Consider the following 12,480-nt stretch of genomic DNA (forward strand, 5'->3'; position numbering starts at 1 on the left):
GCGGACATATAATTTCACAGTCTTCTTCCAGGATAGTAAATAATGCGATCAGTTTTTGATAGTGAATGAACGGCTAAAAGTTATCTTAGCTTCGAGTTGCTAACCTCAGACACATGTCCAGCCGTACCAAAGCAATTAGCTCTATTCTATCTTGTTTGCAAATATTTTACCCTCCATTGTCGCTCTACGTTGCTACGCGCTTACTTTTCGAAGCTTGCGTACAGAGAACCAGAGGGCTGCAATCCACAAAGGTTGTTTACATGGTGAAAATGCGGAGCACTTCCTGTATTCTGCATGTGACGTCATCACGCTGCAAAACATTTCACACGTGCTTGGTGCATGGAAATGGGTAACGATATTACGCACCTTTTCAGCAAACTAACACAGCCCACTCCACGAGCCACAACAGTAACAGCGAACTTTGGTAGTGAAAATAAAATTAAAAAACTAAAACCTGAACTGAAAAAGAAAGCTTTGGCATGGAAAAACTCCACAGTGAGTGTGAAAGTGAAATATTCTGGTACTGAACCATAGTAGAATTTTGCTGCTGCGCAGAATTTCCACAAGCGTGAAAAGCTGTGGTCCAGAAGCAGAAGTACTGTCCAAATTTCCAAACTTTTTTATGCATTTCAGAAAATCAAACCCAGCCTTTTCCCTAATCTTAACCCTAACCTTGAACCATTTAAGATCAAATAATTTGCTTGTTTTTTTTTTGACAGCAAATGCACCAGGTTTAGTGCCTCATTCTGATACTGGAAACCAGCCCTCTTTCACAAATGGCGGTCAGATTTGGAAATATTAAATAAACCACCCGCGCCCCTTAATTGGACTAAGCGGTTGAAGATGAGCGTGTGTGTGTGAGTCGAAGTTTGTCCTGATTTACAGCTTGCGTGGAATACAAACATATTTTGAAAAGGTTGTGTTGGTATTACAAAAAAAAGTCTGGGAGCATGCATTGGTGCTGCACTTTGCTATATCTACAATACTACAGAACCGCCTCGGGTCCTGGATAACAACCAACCAAACAGACAACCAGTCCATTCCTATGTCTCTAAAACAACCGTCGATCTGCCTCAAACAGGTGAAACGTGAGTGTCAGCTTGAACTTCTCCAGCTAATGGGGTCCTCAACACTCAGGCACCTGCGTGCTGGATCATGCACATGTTGCACTGAAAAATAAAACACCAGAATTAATTTTATTTTTTTAGTTCAAGGTTTGTCTTTAAATATCATGTTTTTTTTTGTCCGTGCCAAAAGATAGCTGTCACTGATCTTGCTATCTGGCTCTCATTGGTAAAACTGCTTATAATCACTACTAAAACTGAGTGGACAAACAAATGTGTGTGTATGTGTGTGTGGGGGGGGGTATTAGAGGAGATAAATTGTTTTCTTTAAAAGGTGTGAAAATTCAGCTACACCCTGCCAAAATGCATATGGCATATATATATATATATATATATATATATATATATATATATATATATATATATATATATATACACACACACACACACACAGGGTGACCCAAAAAAACAGAACCCATAAAAATTGCAATAAATCCTAAAAACTTCAGTCTGTGTATGATCATTCCCTGAAGTTCCAATTATCTTGGTCGCTTTGCAAAGTCATGTTCTTTCCAAATTTTGCTCCAAATGGTATGATTTGTAGGCGAAATAGGCCTCTAGGCCAAATGTCTTTTACTTGGTTGACCAAGACATGTGCCTGACCTCTGCCTGTTTTTGACCAATCACTAAGGGCCCTTGGGTAAGGTCCTTAATCCCAATTTGCTCCCAGTGTGTAGTGAGTGGCTTGCATGGCAGCACCCGGACATCGTTGTGTGAGTGTGTGTGTTTGAATGTGAGGCATCATTGTATAGCACTTTGAACTTCTAATTCAAATGGAAAAGGTCTGTAAAAATGCAGTCCGTATATAAATGCAGTCCACTATACTGTGCATTTTCTCTGTGGACAATAACCCAGGTTTTTTTTTTAAGCTACCTTCATCTACGTTCCATTGTGGTTCTCTTCATTTGGGTCCTCTGCCAAAACCATTAGACTTAATGAGTTCTGAAAATGGTGGAACTGTGTATCAGAAATGGCTGTAATTTCTTCATGATTCGTGTGATTTTTTTTTAAACCCCTTGGTTTAGCTGAAAGTCTACATGACAAACATTAAGATTACACACAAGTAGTGTGTCCAAAGTAACTGTCCAAATGCTTCTGGACTTGACTGTAACATGTGTCTTAAACCTTGCATTCATAAATTCTGACTCAGATCAGTCAAATGGGTCCAGACTGCTGACCTTTGTGGCACGACAGACCAAATACTAATGCAGATCTGCTATGGTATCTGGATAAATCCTGTATCCAGGTGACACCACACACACACACACACACACACACACACACACACACACACACACACACACACACACACACACACACACACACACACACACACACACACACACACACACACACACACACCAAATGCACTGTGTGTGGAATGGGGCAAAACAGATTTGGCACTGATGAAAGTTAGTTGCTGTTTCGGGATGTGCAAGAATGGATGATTACAGTTTTTTGCGAGTACTTCTTTAGGCTCTCCAGACTGGGGTCGGTTATGCAGAGACAAGGTAATTGCTGCCCAGCCTGTCCTGGATGATGGACTCTTTTCTGAAGTTTCAAACTATTAGTTCAATCTTCAGTGAACAGCACCCCCCCCCCCCCCCCCCCCACTCTCTCTCTCTCTCTCTCTCTATTGTCTGCAGGAATAAAGAGAGGGACATATGCTGGCTGTCAGTCCAGCTGTCAGCATCTGTCGTTCCTCATGCTCTGTGGGGTGGGAAGACAATCCACGCTTACCGACCAACTGATCCTCAAGGAAGGGGAGCTATGGTGGGTAAAACTCACCCACCAATAAGTGCCCATCACCCACCCAGGTGTTACAGACACTGTACACATGAGGAACATATTTTGGCTACTGACAAATTTTACCTAACACTAAAATTACCTTAGTTCCAAATGCTTCTGTAAATTTTCTTTTGAGACCCAGAGCCTGGGATAAACAGCTGCTCTATTCTTTTTGTCCAAGATACAGATTAGTGTTCAGTCGAGAAGAGCTGTTGCACTGGAGAACAATTTATGTTACATTTTAAAAATAAATAAATAAATCTAAATATTCTTCAATTATTGTGCCAGTTATGGAAATTCTTGATGACTGTTTGGTTTTGCAGACTAACAGTTCTTTCCTCTAACACTGGTCCTCTTCCTTCCCTTTGAGTCTGTGTGCACGCTCGTCACCCCTCCTTCTGCCTCCTGACCAAAGCTTGACTCAGGAGAAACAGAGGCAGATGTTCCAGGAGCACACGACTGCCCTCAACTTTAGCCCCCAACACCCCCCATTTGTACTGGATCAGCAGTTAACCCCCCAAGAGAGAGAGAACACTATTGCCCAGCTCTGGCTCGACAGTTGTCCAGCTGAATGAACAACCCATACTTACCCACCGCTGCTCTAAATCCTCTCTGTCTCCCCGAAAGCGGCCACTGGGGTCAGGCCTGGTGTCAGTGTCCAGGGCCGTGGGTCTCTGTGGGCAGCTGGCCGGGCTAATCTGACTACTGGAGGCCACTGGCTCTCAAACTAAAGGCCATGGACCCCTGAGGAGCCACAAAACAAGGATCTCAGGGAGCTCAGAATGATTTGTACAAATGGCCTGACAGGGAGGCTGGCATTGTTTTTATTATTATTAGTAGTAGTAGTACTGGTATTAGTAGTAGTAGTGGTAGTAGTTGCAATAGTAGTACTAGTAGTGGTAGTAGTTATATTGCTGTTGTTGTTACAGTGTGCAGCAAAAGTGTATAGGGAGAATGTTTGTTCTTTATTAACCAATTCCATCATAAGAACCCACACAAACACAAAACCTGTGTAATGTGTGTGTGTGGGGGGAGTATGTATAGTAAATATTGTACATTGTGCATAAGCAGTGAAAAGAGCCGAGCAGCTCCCTCAGGTCTGACTACTGCAGAAAATAATTTGAATACATAATCTCAAGTAATTCAATGATCAAATACATTTTAGTATACAAAGCACACACATTAAAAAATCTGATTTTGTGTCGTTGTTACAGATAATGAGGAGTACCAAATAAATGGTGAAGCAGTCAATAATATCAACATTTGTGTATGACTTTTTGGATTTTTTAATGTAAATGTTATGGATTACGCCAGCATGTACGTGATACTACACATTATCTGTAACAATGACACAAAATCAGATTTTTTTTTTCCCCCTGAATTTTTAAAATAATTTGATGTGCAAGTCCTGCAAAATATTGGCATTTCTTTCTTTTTTCAAATTCAACATTGCTAAAACATCTTATATAAGCCTTAATAAGCTCTCTCTCTCTCTCTCTCTCTCTCTCTCTCTCTCTCGTTATTTAGCATATACCTATGTAAATGTTATGTCTGTGTTTTTATGGTTGGCCAGGGGGTCTGCAATGAATTGCCCTTTAAGGGACTAATAAAGTGATTCTGATTCTGATTCTCTCTCTCTCTCTCTCTCTCTCTCTCTCTCTCTCTCTCTCTCTCTCTCTCTCTCTCTCTCTCTTTCTCTCTCTCTCTACCTTCTGCACCATGTGCTTCGGAATGCATGTGATTCTGCCTGTGCATCACACCACAGAGCCATCTTGGGTCCTGGATGGCAACCACCCAAGCAGACAGCCACTTTTTTCCCTGCAGTTTTTAAGTACATGTGCTTTCATTCAGCATAGCTTCAATTCAATACTTGAAATTGCACAGTTTGAATAGTAATGGAAACCTGCCTATAGTGAGTATCTACTGTATTTTGAAGAGAGAATATATGTGTAAAGAAAAATGTGCATGTTAGTTATAAATATGTGCGTAAGTGAGGACAGTCCCTTCGGCTGCTCCCTTATTTGCACTCAGGGTCGCCACAGCAAATTCAAGGTGGATCTGCATGTTGAATTGGCACAAGTTTTACGCCTGCAACTCCACATTACTAGAAATGCGGCAGGGGTGGTGTTTGAATTGGGAACTTTCCTCACTGAAACCAAGTGCACTAACCATTTGGCCACCACACTGTCGACAAAATATGTGTGAGTGATAATGTAACGGGAAACTCACGTCCATCTGTGTGAGAGAGAATATATGTGTGAGTCTAAGACAATCAATCGATCATGTGACGTGATCTGATGTATTGTGCATACAGTTTTAAACTATTCTTTTAATCTAATATCAATAGCAGTTCAGGATCTTCAAACCCTTTGAGCCCAAACAAAAATTAAGTATTTTACTCAGGCTAATAGTGCAGCAGATAACTGAAACAATCTTTCAAATGGTGACACAAACACCAAATTTGGCACACATATTCTTTAAACATTACTCTTTTGAGAAAGCAGACTATCCACTTGATTGTTCAATAGGCGGCCAAGTAGGGGTCAATGAAGAATTACACAGGGGTCAAGATTTACAAATGCTCCAATCATATTGAAAAGTATACCACATTATTCATCTGTCGTACTTAGTTATCATGTTACAGGGTGACATATGTCATATGCCATAGAATCCAATGGATGTTGACATTGTTTGACCTTTACTTTGGACAGTAAACATTCAACACCGTCAAATCTATTTAATTTATTAATCCTATTAGCATATAATGAGAACTTAGCACATAAAGTGTTATATAGAATGAGGACAGAGTCTTGCTGTGTCCATCTCCTACATATAGCTGACATCATGTGTAAAGTGGTGTGTGTGTGTGTGTGTGTGATGGTAATGCTCTGGAGGTTCCCACGAAGGCCATCCATCCATTTATTGGCACACGCGCACATCGGCCATATGGCCACTTCAGAGCCGCTGCGTGCCACCACTGCGATTTGGCACGAGGACGCTCCGAGCCAGCAGCGTGGAGCTTCACGCACGCGCGTGCGCGTACTCAACAAGAACAGAAGATGGGCAGAAAAGAGGACAAGACAGACAAACAGAGAGGAATTTTAACTATTTATTTTCTGCTTTTGCAGAGGGTTGAAGTGAGCCATTTGGGCTCGCTGGTTGGTGGTGTGATATTTGGCGAGCAGATGGCCGGGCTCGAGGAGGGGCGTGTCCTGTCCTCGCGACCCTTCACAAATCACACGGCTCTCCCCCGAGGGGCGCGCGACTGGCCGTTCTATGAGAATCAATGGGAATTACTCGGAGAGAGAAAGAGATGAATGGGCGGCGGGGCGCGAGACCTCTTCCTTTGTTGTTCCGCTGCTTGTCACAGTCAGAGCTCCTGGCCGCGCGCGCGTGTGCGCGGACGCAAGCGCGCACACAAATAGACAATAAAGCACTTCAGTTAAACAATCGACCTCCAGTTAAACAATTTTTTAACCCCCGCACAAGCGCGTGAAGGCACGCGCGCGCGCGCACCCCTCACAGGGGAGGAGTTTCTGCGTTGTTTTCTTAAATGAATCTCTGGAGATGTTTTATAGGAAAATGTCATTTTGATGCTGCTGAACTCTTTTTTTGTGTGTGTGGTGGTGATTTGGTGGGGGGGTCACTTTCCATCTCACCATGCCTTTCAGTCACGGTTTGCTGGCGTAATGGGAAAATGTGTGCCACGTCATGGTGATGAATGACTGATAGTATATTGGCCTGATACACACACACAGAGAGAAAGCTGCCTCGAGGACTTCTGAAAGTCGGGATGAGTGGAAATAAAAGGTTTCAAGAGAGGGATTTTACGGCTTGCCACATAGGAGCATGCAGGCCTTTGAGGGAGGGCTGAAATCAACTGGTTACATCAAATGAACAGCGTCCCATAGCTGAACACGTACACCGCGATCTGCACACGGACAACAGCCTTAAGGTTTAAGGTTAATAAAGGCCCTGGACAACCATCTCTGCAGCAATCCACCAATCCTGTATGGTAGAGTGGCCAGACAGAAGCCACTCCTTAGTAAAAGGCACATGGCAGCCCACCTGGAGTTTGCCAAAAGGCACCTGAAGGACTCTCAGACCACAAGAAACAAAATTCTCTGGTCTTAAGAGCCAAAGATTCTCTTGCTCTTTGGTGTGAATACCAGGCGTCATGTTTGGAGGAACCCAGGCACCATCCCTACAGTGAAGCATGGTGGTGGCAGCATCATGCTGTGGGGATGTTTTTCAGCGGCAGGAACTGGGAGACTAGTCAGGATTGAGGGAAATATGAATGCAGCAATGTACAGAGACATCCTGGATGAAAACCTGCTCCAGATGAGCGCTCTTGACCTCAGACTGGGGCGACGGTTCATCTTTCAGCAGGACAATGACCCTAAGCACACAGCCAAGATATCAAAGGAGTGGCTTCAGGCCAACTCTGTGAATGTCCTTGAGTGGTCCATCCAGAGTCCAGACCTGAATCTGACTGAACATCTCTGGAGAGATTTGAAAACAGCTGTGCACCGACGCTCCCCATCCAACCTGATGGAGTTTGAGAGGTGCTACAAAGAGGAATGGACAAAACTACCCAGAGACAGGTGCATCACACTTGTGGCATCATATTCAAGAAGGTTTGTGGCTGTAATTGCTGCCAAAGGTGCATCAACAAAATGTTGAGCAAAGGGTGTGAATACTTATGTACACGTGATTTCTTAGTTTTTATATTTTTAATAAATTTGCAAAAATTGCAAAAAAACAAACAACTTTTTCATGTCATCATTATGGGGTGTTGTGAGTTGAATTTTTAGGGAAAAAAATGTATTTACCTCATTTTCAAATATTGCTGTAACATAATGTTGAAAAAGTGAAGCACTGTAAATACTTTCTGGATGCACTGTAAAAACAGCAGTAGTTTTGTACAGTATGGTGACTTTAATTTCCTTTTGGGCAAAAAAAGTAATGCAGAGTATTCAGTAGATTAAAGATATAACACTAAAAAGCTTAGTGTTATATATTTCAGAGTTATTTTAATTTTTAAAGACTGCTTGTTTTATACCTTGTACAGTGGTGAAGTTGTTTCCAGAGTTGATTGTGTCCATATTTATTTAACTCTCTGAATGTGTCATTAATTTTAACCCTGCTCATGAACTGAGTGGAAAATGAGAATGAATAGGGTTGTTTTGCCATGTGGAGAGTTTTCAGTGTCAATTCTATAACTATGCTGTCACCTCATAACCAAAATGTTGTTGGTTCAAAACCAATCTGAAGACTTTTTCTGTAGCATTCATAAATAATGTCCAAACAACTTTCAACTTTCAAATCCAAAGAGTATTAAAGTACTCTCTACTAGTGTTGACCCACAGGGATGTGGTCATTTGTAGTATTGGACAGCTGACTTTTGGGGAAAATCTGTTTACAGTTATATGCTACATTATTAAAGTATTGACATATATTTTTTTTTTTTTTTGGCTTTTATTAAAGTCTTTGTTGAAGGTTTAATCTATTTTCAGTTGTGTTCAATTTTCTAAAATGGATTTTTGTCAATAAGCTTTTCTAAAGCTGCTTAACCAGAACAAGGGGGGAGGTGATGGTCTAGTGGTTAAGGCGTTGGGCTTGAGACCAGAAGATCTTCGGTTCAAATCCCAGCCTGACTGGAAAATCACTAAGGGCCCTTGGGCAAGGTCTTTAATCCCTTATTGCTCCCAGTGTGTACTGAGCGCAGCACCCTCACATCTGGGTGAATGTGAGGCATTATTTGTAAAGCGCTTTGAACATCTGATGCAGATAGAAAAGCGCTATATAAATGCAGTCCATTTACCATTTAACAATATTCCATGTAAAGAATTGCAAATAACTGAAGTTTGATATTTTCATTGTGACAGTATTCACATTAGATCAAATTTCTTTTTTCTTTTTTTGGCCTGTGTGAGACATTGCTGAGACAAAATTCTGCTGTTGAGACACAATTCACAATTCCGGAGTGTGAACATGTTAATTCTGGGTTTGAGGTCACATGCAGACAGGAAATGTCCAGATTTGAATCGGCTGTCTGGAATGTTAGAGGATGGAGGCAGACTGAAGTCTGCAGCAAACTCACAGGCTTTTATTTTGAAATACAGGCTCTTATTGTGGAAGTGCGACATAAACAGGCTTGAAGTCAAAACAAAAATGACTGATTTCTCAAAAAACACTGATCTGATCACCTTGCTGTTTTCATCACTTGAATCCTCATACGTAGGTATGCCAAAGGACAAAAGTCAGCTCTTTCTGGATTTCAAGTGATGCTCCGGATACACAAACACACACAGAGGCATTGCCAGGATGCCAAGCTTGGGTGGGCATTTGTCCTCTTTTTTTAGGGGGTTGGGCAAACAAAGAGAACCTCTAAATTGGCGTAAAATACAACATGGACAACATCTTGAAACTTTTTTCCCCTCTAACTAAATGTAGAACACAAGAACATACAGACTGCAGGTGACAGCTAACAAACTAATGTAAACATCAATAATGTAGAACATAGAACACATAATAATAGGATATGTGCACTCATTAGGGAAGAACCTAGATATTTACAGTAACCCAGACACTATTTACAGAGCTAGTCTGTGGCTAGCTTTGGCAAATTCTGACACAAATTGATTCATGTCAAGATTTTATGTTGTCTTTTTTATGGGCCAAAATGATGACATCTCTCTTCCTTGGATGCAGCATTGATCAGAGGGGTGTGAGCATGTGGGTCAATGTGGAAAATGAGCATATTTGGAATCTCCGGGATGAATTTTGCAATATCTGTGAGTTTAGAATCTTTTTTGAGAATGAAATCAATGAGCCGAGTAAACAGTCCCTCCTCATCCGTATCCCTGTGATTGTGCCCACGCAGAACGAGCTCACAAACAGTGAGAAACTGAATGACTTCACCTATGCACTGTAAAAAATGTCCGTGAAAATTACAGTGAAAACCTGTGAAATGGCAACAGGAATAAACCGTAAAGCAAGAAGAAGCTTATTGTTGTAGAATAAACATTGAATTACCATAAATTTAAAAACTGTCAAAAATGTTATTTTTAATTGTTTTAACATGTGAAATATATGGTGAAAAGCTGAAATGGTGACAGCATTGGACAGTCATATTAAAAATAGCACATTACTGTATTATTCACAGTGTAAATACCTTAAATAAAAAACATGCTGTCAACGATATTTTTTACTATTTTAAGATGTGAAATATAGAGTGAAAAACTGAAATGGCAGTGGTAATAGATTGTAATATTAAAAACAGCATATTACTGTATAATTACTTTAGGCATAAGACATTCGACAGATAAAAAAAAAGCAGAAACAGACAATGTACGTTTAACCCACAAGGTGCAAAGTGTTCTGATAAGGTGCCTTGCGGTAGTCTGTGTGGATTCTACTGACCAAAAATATTGTCCAGTGTTACAGTGAACAAGTGCTAAGAGAAATAAATAGTCCACAATTCCAATAGTCCTATAATAGTCCAGTATGGAGAAAAAGGTGTCGTATTCGGCTATGACTTGGTGCAATAGTGCAGTGATTACAAATTCAAGTGACCTTAGATTTAGCTTTGTTTTAGATTCCTGAGAAATACTAGCCCAATTCATAGAATTTGTTTTCATTCTATCTTTTATAATTTCCCTTATTCTTTTATCTATTTTCTGTATTATTACCATAGTCAGGCCTATGGTATTTAATCATATACAGTCTAGGCCTAATACTCCTGAATCATACTCCAGCCCAGCAGGTGGCGACCAACCCTCAAACCCCCCCCCCCCCCCCCCCCCCAAAAAAAGAAGAAGACAACGAAGAGGGACTTTTCTGCGGTCCAGCTAAATCGGACATCACTTATGAGAGAGAGAAGCAGCTAGTCCCTCATCTGCGCGGTGAATATTCACTTTGAAGGAGAATATATTTGTGTTGAAGGAGAAGTTTTTCAAAGGAGAGGAATCCACAAACTCTCAGCACGTCCATATGCCTTTCTTTTGTTTTGCTAAAGATTTTAATCTTGTTGTTGATGATGAAATGCAATACCGTTAACTAAGGTGGTGTGTACATTGCGCAGACTTCGTTTTTTTTTCTTCAAACTGCTAGTGTTAGGTAGAATTTCTCTGCACCATCCTTCCTGTTGCAATAGCTTTATCATTTGGGTAATATCGAGCTGCTTGCTTCTTGATATTGTTTTCAAACAATCGCCATATTGCATACATGTGAATATTTGTTTGAATGAGGTATCGTTTTCACTAACCCTTGGTCTATTTGTCTGTTCATGTTAATAGGGATTTCGATTTTGCTGATGACCAAACACTTTGGAGTAAGGCCTGGGCATTAGCCCGGGCATTAGCCCGGGCATGCCCATGCAACCTGTTTGTTTGTTTGATTACTCAAGGTTTGGAGACAATAAAAAAAAACCTGCTTGAATCACTGGCTACTGTGTTTAATACTGGTAATGAGCAGTGGTGGGCACACTTCCGATAATCCAGTAACAGATAATTATTGAAGATAATGTTTTCATTATCAGATTATGTTCTTAGATAACTTTAAAAACCATCATCAGACTAATTATATTCTGATGAATTGCCGTCCAATAACTTTTAGACCGATAACGTAGTAAACCAAGCTGAACAGTGAAAAACATTTTTAAAACTTAAAAGCATTTGAGACCTACCTGTTAAAAGTTTCCTAATAGGTATATTGTTCTGCCCTCTGCAAACAGAAGAGAGCTGTTTTCAGAAGAAACCACTCTATCCTCTGTAGGCAAAGGAGAACTGGTGACCCCCCCAAAAAATAAAAAATTTCCTTTAACACCATACTGATATAATCGCAATATTACCCAAGTCATCCAGACGCATACATTTTTAATTTATGGTTCAAATTTTAACCTACTCATTTTGGACAAGTTATTTAAAATTACTGTCATGTCTGAGATTTATAAAGTGAAAATATCAGATATATCTTTTTGTTTTAAAGTAATGTGCTAATTTTAAAGAACCAATCAGTGTTTAGCAGAGGAACTTTTACCCAGAATGCTTTGCGATCTGTGTTTGTTACAAAACCTCAGAATTAGTGCATTATTCAACATTAAAAGATATATGTTATATTTTAACTTTGTACAAATGACAGAATTGACATTAATGGAGTTATTCTATCAGTATTTTCACAAAACCATAAGTTAGTATGACTTTATTTTTCAAGACCTCCGCCTGACCGGAGCATTGTGATTAGTAGAGAGCTGATTTTGTGGGTGCTCTCAGGATTTGTCTGTGTAGCTTCTTACAGGGGCCAACATGGTCAAACATGGAAATACTGGCTCATTCTTTGGGTCTCTTGTTGCTTTTGATGCTTTCAAAAGCGATTGTGTTAAGTCAATTTCAGCTTCTTAGTAATTGCAAATGTACCGGAAAAAACACTGGAATTTATCGGTTATTGATTATCTGTAGGGCAGCACGGTGGCTTAGTGCTTAGCACTGTTGCCTCACAGTGAGAAGGTTGTGGGTTCAATTTCCGTGGCCTTTGTGTGGAGTTTGCATGTTCTCCCCTTTGCATG

General features: G+C 40.5%; 1 protein-coding gene across 1 annotated transcript in view; it reads right to left on the minus strand.

The window, feature by feature from the left end:
* Positions 1-302, minus strand: part of fam120b (family with sequence similarity 120B) — a 96,324-nt gene extending 96,022 nt beyond the window's left edge. Inside the window, exon 1 of the mRNA XM_034187484.1 lies at positions 205-302. The gene's annotated coding sequence lies outside the window, so the exon portion shown is untranslated. The remainder of the gene's footprint in view (positions 1-204) is intronic.
* Positions 303-12,480: the final 12,178 nt, after the last annotated feature.

The sequence above is a fragment of the Thalassophryne amazonica genome, chromosome 2, assembly GCF_902500255.1.
Source record: "Thalassophryne amazonica chromosome 2, fThaAma1.1, whole genome shotgun sequence".
In the NCBI taxonomy this organism is placed as follows: domain Eukaryota; kingdom Metazoa; phylum Chordata; class Actinopteri; order Batrachoidiformes; family Batrachoididae; genus Thalassophryne; species Thalassophryne amazonica.